General features: G+C 40.3%; 1 protein-coding gene across 3 annotated transcripts in view; it reads right to left on the reverse strand.

The window, feature by feature from the left end:
- IL18RAP (interleukin 18 receptor accessory protein) overlaps positions 1-4,574 on the reverse strand; it is a 29,548-nt gene extending 24,974 nt beyond the window's left edge. For all 3 annotated transcript variants that reach the window (XM_029232859.1, XM_029232858.1, XM_029232860.1), the window contains exon 1: positions 4,521-4,574. The gene's annotated coding sequence lies outside the window, so the exon portion shown is untranslated. The remainder of the gene's footprint in view (positions 1-4,520) is intronic.
- Between the last annotated feature and the right edge of the window lie 2,579 nt (positions 4,575-7,153).

Raw genomic sequence — 7,153 nt, forward strand, 5'->3', positions numbered from 1 at the left:
CTCTCAACGCCCACACACACAATCTAACCATCATGCACATTCCTCTCTTCACTGCCCCCTGTGCTCACTGGCCATTCCTGCAACCACTCCTTCCACCCAGACTTTCCCAGGACCATTCTCTTCAGGAACCTCCATCTTTTACCATAAATAAATACTTTACTGTCCTCAACTTATAAAATTCTTCATTTCCAAACATTTACACACACACACACACACACACACACACACAGCACTCCATGTCTCCAACATCTTCAGACGCAGAAAGGAGTAATTTTAATATTTATAAATGATCAACAAGTATGTTTCTCTAACAGAAACATTGAGCTTGAGGTGCCTTTGGGGATCCACAGGGGAGAGTTCCAGCGAGAGAAGTCAGGAGGCTGCGAGGAGACAGCAGATAGACTTCCCGGAGGAACACCAGCCTGGAAGGGTGAGTCAGGGCCAAGGGAAAATTCAAAAGGATAAACCCAAAGGGAAGAGAAGAAACAGAACACAGAGACCACCCTGACACTAAGCAGAGAAGTCGGGCACAAGAAGAACTTAGTTTCCATCAGGTCTGGCCACTGATAGATCAGACCAGCACATGCAGAGGGTTTAAGGTGATGGAGACGAGCGATTCGGGAAGGAAGGTGGAGAGTGGGGAAGAGCCACACCCTCCCCAGGCTACACTGCACATGGAAGACAAGACGGGGAGGCGTTTCCTCCTGTGCTGCCTTGATTCCATAAGCGAATCAAGGGGAATGAGCTGGCAGGGTAGCAGGCCAAATGCAAGTGAGAGTGAGAAGAGGGTGTGTGGACCACCTTCTCTGAGGAGGCGGGAAAAGACAAACCCCGAAAACCACAGAGACATTGTCTTGGACGGAGGCGGACAGAGTCGTACACTCTGCGAGGTCTCTCCAGACCGGTGTACCCAGGTGGGGCCAGAAGTACAGGATGTTTCCACTTGGATGCTGACCCACTGAGAGGAGGGTGTGCTCAGCCAAGAAAGGGCTTCATGAGATGATGGAGGACCTAGAGTGCCACGGACGGGGACCAGAGTCACTGCATCACTTATCCCCATTGGTGACAATGGGTGGCTCTTCTTTCCAAGACTGTTGTCTAGGAACAAGGGCCTAGGATAAGCAACTGCCTTTCAGATGTGGTCTACCTCCCCCCACCCCCTCCCTGCTCACCCTTTCTTTGCCCACAAAGCCCCTGAAGGGACAATCTCCCCATCTCCAGCCACTGGAAGCATCTTCCTAAAACTCAAGCCTGAGGATGTCATTTCTGTGCTGATAACCTCACCAGCCCCACTGCCCACTAAATAAAAAGTCCATTCCAAAGCATCAAATGCAAAACCCTGTATGACTCGATATGGCTCCCTCATGATTTATCTTGTGTTTCATCCCCAGAGAGACCACCACTGACCATGTGCATAATGACATTCCTCCTCTCTATTCACCACTGCACCAGCCAGCAACTATCTCTCTTATTACTCATGTTATATTACTTTGTCTTAGCACACACTACTGTCTGGAAAATATCTTGTTTTATAAACTTCTCCCCCAACTAGAACCAAAGCTCCATGCCAGCAGAACTGAGCCTGTCTTGCAGCCTGCACACTCTCTCAAGGAATAGGGTGTGACTCACACAGGAGTTTGGTAAGTCCTTGTTCAGAATTTATCCACACCATAGTGAAATTGCTATTTCATATACCATGTCCTCTCACTAGGTTAGGAGCTCCTTAAGAGCAGGGATCCTGTTTCAGAAATCTTATCTCCAAATCCTAGGAAAAGCTTCATGCATAAATTGTAATCAATTCTGTTGTTCAAATAAATGCAAAAGAATTCAGGAGAAATCAAAATAAATGCATATCAACCTAAGTTTAACCATTAACTTGCTGTGTGTCTCTAGTTAGCCTCTCTCTGCACTTCAGTTTTTTCATTTGCAAAATAAATTATTTGGACTGTATCAGTTGTTCCTCCACCTTAGGGCTGGGGGTCCTAACTTCTGGGGATTAAACTGGAAAATCTGCATTTTATTTTAAATCTCCTTGACTTGAGAATCATGGGACTTTATTATTTCTAAGATCATCTCAGCTCTAACATTCTGTGATTCCATGTTTGAATTACCAAGCCTATAGAAAATTTTTTACCATGACACCCAGAAGTCTCCAGCCCTCAGGAATTCCTGTCCCAACCTTGAGTGGTCAGATGTTCTGTCCATGATACCCTCACCTACTGGCGTAGGACCTCAGGCTGCCTAGGGCTGTTTCTAGGCTACAGCTTTGTCTCTGGGCTTGTGTTTCTCAAATTATCTCCATTACAAGAATCACCCGGAATGCTTTTTATAAATTCAGATATCTGGGCTCTCCAAATCATATTAAATCAGATTCTCAAGGAGAAGAACACTGGACTCTATATTATAAACAAGTGTCAGGGAAATCACTGTGATTCAGGGATCATCCCTGGGAAGCTCTGCTCAGGGACAAGAATAGACCTTAAGGAGCTGGGTCTGTGCTAAGTTACAGCAGTTATTACCAACACTGTTGGCAACTGAGCAACACAAGAGCAAGCCCACTCTGGAAACCCCATCAATGTGGGATACCACAACTGATATTGTTTGTCAACATCTACCTTTTTAAGATCTTTTGACGTCTGTGTGATGCCTTTCATTCCACCATCACCAACACACTTCCAAGAATCATAACGAATCACACAAGGTGCATTTATCGAGCACTTTTCAAGCATTGGGCAACTTAACCAAACCAGACTGCAGGTCTGTTCTTGGCAGTAAATCAATGGGCAGGTGGCACTGAACATAATGGTATCCTGCTCTCTTACATACTTTCTGTCACCCTCGGGAAGACGGTTGTTGTCCTTCTTGTTTCATTGATGGACCACCAAGGCTCACATTGCTTGGAGAGTGGTCCCCACTATTAATGATAATTGCACATCTTATAAGTATCAGAAGAGGAATTCATGTCCATGTGAAGATCTCAGAGACTCTGATTTTCCTATCAGCATATGCCGTCACCTCGCAAAAAGAGATAAGTGCTCAAAAGACTTCAAGTATCTGAAGGGTCTCTTATCCAAAACAGCACCCATACCTGCTTTTTGAGAGCCATATATTTTTTTGTTAGAGGTTGAAGATTCCCCCAATCAGTTGGTCAAGACTACACCTTCAACTGTCTTTGGTTGATGATGAACTAAAATTTTTTCTGACCAAAGCTTTTGGTGGGAGGAGAAAAAGAGGAAAGGCAGGTGGAGAAGGCAGGTGTCAACAGGGAATCTGAGGCTCAGGTAGGAGAATCCCACAGTTAAAGACAATTTCCCATGGGATCAGCAATGACTATACCCAGGGAACACATGTACATGTAGACATTTGGTCTGGTGTAACAGTAAGTATTTAATTCAAATAATATTATTATTGTTTTCACATGATCCATGGTAGCTATATATCCCATTGTCTAGGAATTACAGAAAATCAAGAGTGTAGCTCCTGCTCTCAAAGATTTTACAGTCAAGTCAAGACAAGCATTTAAATTCGGCAAAAACTCTTTTTTTTTTTTTGGTGAAGTAAATTGTCCAAAGTCATACATTTAAAAAATGATGATGCTGGAATACAGATACGAATAGCTTAACAAAACCCAATCTAAACTAAACTGCCAATCTTGGTCATACACATTTGTACAACAACTATTTGCTGAATTCTTGTTATGTGGCAAACTCTATGCTAGATATTATAGGGACTATCTATGCCCTTTTTTTGTTTGCTTTTTTGTTTTTTTAATTTTTATTGGAGTATAGTTTCTTTACAATATTGTGTTAGTGTCTACTGTACAGCAAAATGAATCAGCTATATGTATACATATATCCCCTCTTTTTTGGATTTCCTTCCCATTTAGGTCTCCACAGAGCACTGAGTAGAGTTCCCCGTGCTATACAGCAAGTTGTCATTAGTTATTTATTTTATACATAGTATCAATAGTGTATATATGTCAATCCCAATCCCCCAATTCACCCCACCACCCCACCTTTTTCCCTCGGTATCCGTATGTTTGTTCTCTATGTCTGTGTCTCTATTTCTGCTTTGTAAATAAGGTCGTCTATACCAATTTTTTTTCATATTCCACATATATGCATTAATATATATTTGTTTTTGTCTTTTTGACTTACTTCACTCTGTATTACAGCCTCTATGTCCATCCATGTCTCTACAAATGACCCAATTTTGTTTCTTTTTATGGCTGAGTCGGCAAACATTTTGAACCCCTCTGCTCTCCACCTTTCCCACAAAATGCTCAAAGCATTGTAGATAGGTTTATTTCATAACCACCAGTTTTTGTTTTTTTTTTATAAAGTCTCCATATATGTGGAGATGGAAAATTTGCTAATTAGGTAGCAAATTTATTAGTACAAAACAGTTTATGAAAAAGAATTGTGTTAGCGATCCATTTTGAAAATAATTTAAGTTCTTTTCTCAACTTATATTTGCTGGTTAGGAAATCTAGTGGAAAAAAATATATACCATTGTCTTACCTGTATTTCCTGTTCTTAAGACATTGAAAAAGAGAAAGGAACTTCAAGTCTTTCTTTCAGTGACTGCCGGCTTTTCTCTCTGAAGATGAGCATGTGAGAATATCCATTTTCAGAGGTCTACAATATCTCTTCCTAGTCAGAGAGATAAAGGGAGAAAGTACATGTAACTCACACAAGTTTGTAAATAATGAGCTAAATATGGAGAAAAAAAAAAGGAAAACCTTTAGTATTTTGTAAATGACCACTGACATTGTCAAATTCATGGTCATACAGAGGAAAATCAAATTAATGACCTCTATAAGTAGAAGGAAATGACCTGAAGATGAAGCATCTAAAATTCTCCCCAGACCAACCTCCTTGACTAGATAAGGTTTGTGGTTACGTTTAGTTGAAAGAGTGAGTAATCCAACTTCCTTTACAGGAATTTCCTGTAAAGATTATTAGCACTCAACAGTTTCTCAACTGTGGGTTTTGGGTTTTTGGTGTTTTTTTTTCGTTTTGTAAAACTAACTCCCAAAAATGTAACCTTTATGATATAACCTAAAGCTGTTGTTGTGATTAACGTTTTTTGAATTCTGAAAAAGAAAAAAACATCTCTCTAACACCATTTATTTGAAACAATAATTTATTGATACAGACAGGGAAATAAATTTAAACTCTGAAATCACCAAGATTTTCTGGTACCTCTTTATTAAAACAAAGATTCAAAATATAACATATAATTGAGAACCCCATTGTTCCTTTGACAGAACAAATAAAATCACTTAATAAGAACCCTAGGACACTCTGAGACCACTCTGGTCAGAAAGAGCTTTATCTAGAAAGCAACTTGGTTAAGCTTAGATATCACCCATCCTCAAGAGTCTGATATTCTAACAAAGAGAAGGCTGACTCTTCTGAGCATATGAATGCTCCAGGGCTGCTTCTACACATAACTAGAGGATAACATAAAATACAAAAGAAGACTACATTTGCTTTGGGATGAAGGCAAAATGAGTGTTTCCCTGCGGTGGAAGAGAGAAAAGGGAATTAGCATTTATAACTAGGAATGAACCAAAAAAATATATCTGCCCTGGGTCACGAATCTGCCTAGGATTCCAAGAGGATATGAGGCTTTTTACAGCCCTGTTTCAACACAGGTCATAGGGAGCAGCTGAACGATATTCCGGGCACATGAAGCTCCAGGCTTACAGAGTCATGTGAGAGCAACACAGTGATAAGAATAAAGGCAGGATAAAGTCATACTAAGTTCACAGACACCGCAAAACACACCACTGGCTGCACACCAGAAGGACAAGATCCAGCCCCAGCCCCCAGAACACAGGCACCAGTCCCCTCCACCAGGAAGCCTACAAAAGCTACTGAACCAACCTCACCCACTGGGTGTCTGTGACAGGGGCAGACACTTAAAATAATGGGAACTCTAAACCTGCAGCCTGGGAAAAGGAGACCCCAAACACAGTAAATTAAACAAAATGACAAGACAGAGAAACATGCAGCAGATGAAGAAGCAAGGTAAAAACCCACCAGACCAAACACATGAAGAGGAAATAGGCAGTCTCCCTGGAAAAGAATTCAGAGTAATGCAAATAAAGATGATCCAAAATCTCAGAAATAGAATGGAGAAAATACAAGAAACATTTAACAAGGACCTAGAAGGACTAAAGAGCAAACAATGGTGAAGAACACAATAAATGAAATGAAAACTTCTCTAGAAGGAATCAATAGCAGAATAATTGAAGCAGAAGAACAGATGAGTGACCTGGAAAATAAAACAGTGGGAATAACTGCTGCAGAACAGAATAAAGAAAAAAGAATGAAAAGAATTGAGGACAGTCCCAGAGACCTCTGGGACAACATGAAATGCACCAACATTCAAATTGTAGGGGTCCCAGAAGAAGAGAAAAAGAAAGGGTCTGAGAAAATATTTGAAAAGATTATAGTCAAAAATTTCCCTAACATGGGAAAGGAAATAGTCAATCAAGTCCAGGAAGTGCAGAGAGTCCCATACAGGATAAATCCAAGGAGAAACACAACAAGACACATATTAATCAAACTATCAAAAATTAAATACAAAGAAAAAAATACTAAAAGCAGCAAGGGAAAAGCAACAAATAACATACAAGGGAATCTTCATAAAGTTAACAGCTGATCTTTCAGCAGAAACTCTGCAAGCCAGAAGGGACTGGCAGGATATATTTAAAATGATGAAAGGGAAAAACCTACAACAAAGATTACTCTACCCAGCAAGAATCTCATTCAGATTTAACAGAGAAATTAAAAGCTTTAAAGACAAACAAAAGTCAAGAGAATTCAGCACCACCAAACCAGCTTTACAACAAATGCTAAAGGAACTTCTCTAGGCAGGAAACACAAGAGAAAGAAAAGACCTAGAAAAACAAACCCAAGACAATTAAGAAAATGGTAAGAGGAACATACATACCGATACATACCTTAAATGTAAATGGTTAAATGCTCCAACCAAAAGACACAGACTGGTTGAATGGATACAAAAACAAGACCTGTATATATGCTGTCTACAAGAGACCCACTTCAGACCTAGGGGCACATCCAGACTGAAAGTGAGGGAATGGAAAAAGATATTCCATGCACATGGAAATCAAAAGAAAGAT

This window comes from Monodon monoceros, unplaced genomic scaffold (genome assembly GCF_005190385.1).
Source record: "Monodon monoceros isolate NGI ecotype Baffin Bay Population unplaced genomic scaffold, NGI_Narwhal_1 Super_Scaffold_19, whole genome shotgun sequence".
Lineage (NCBI taxonomy): Eukaryota > Metazoa > Chordata > Mammalia > Artiodactyla > Monodontidae > Monodon > Monodon monoceros.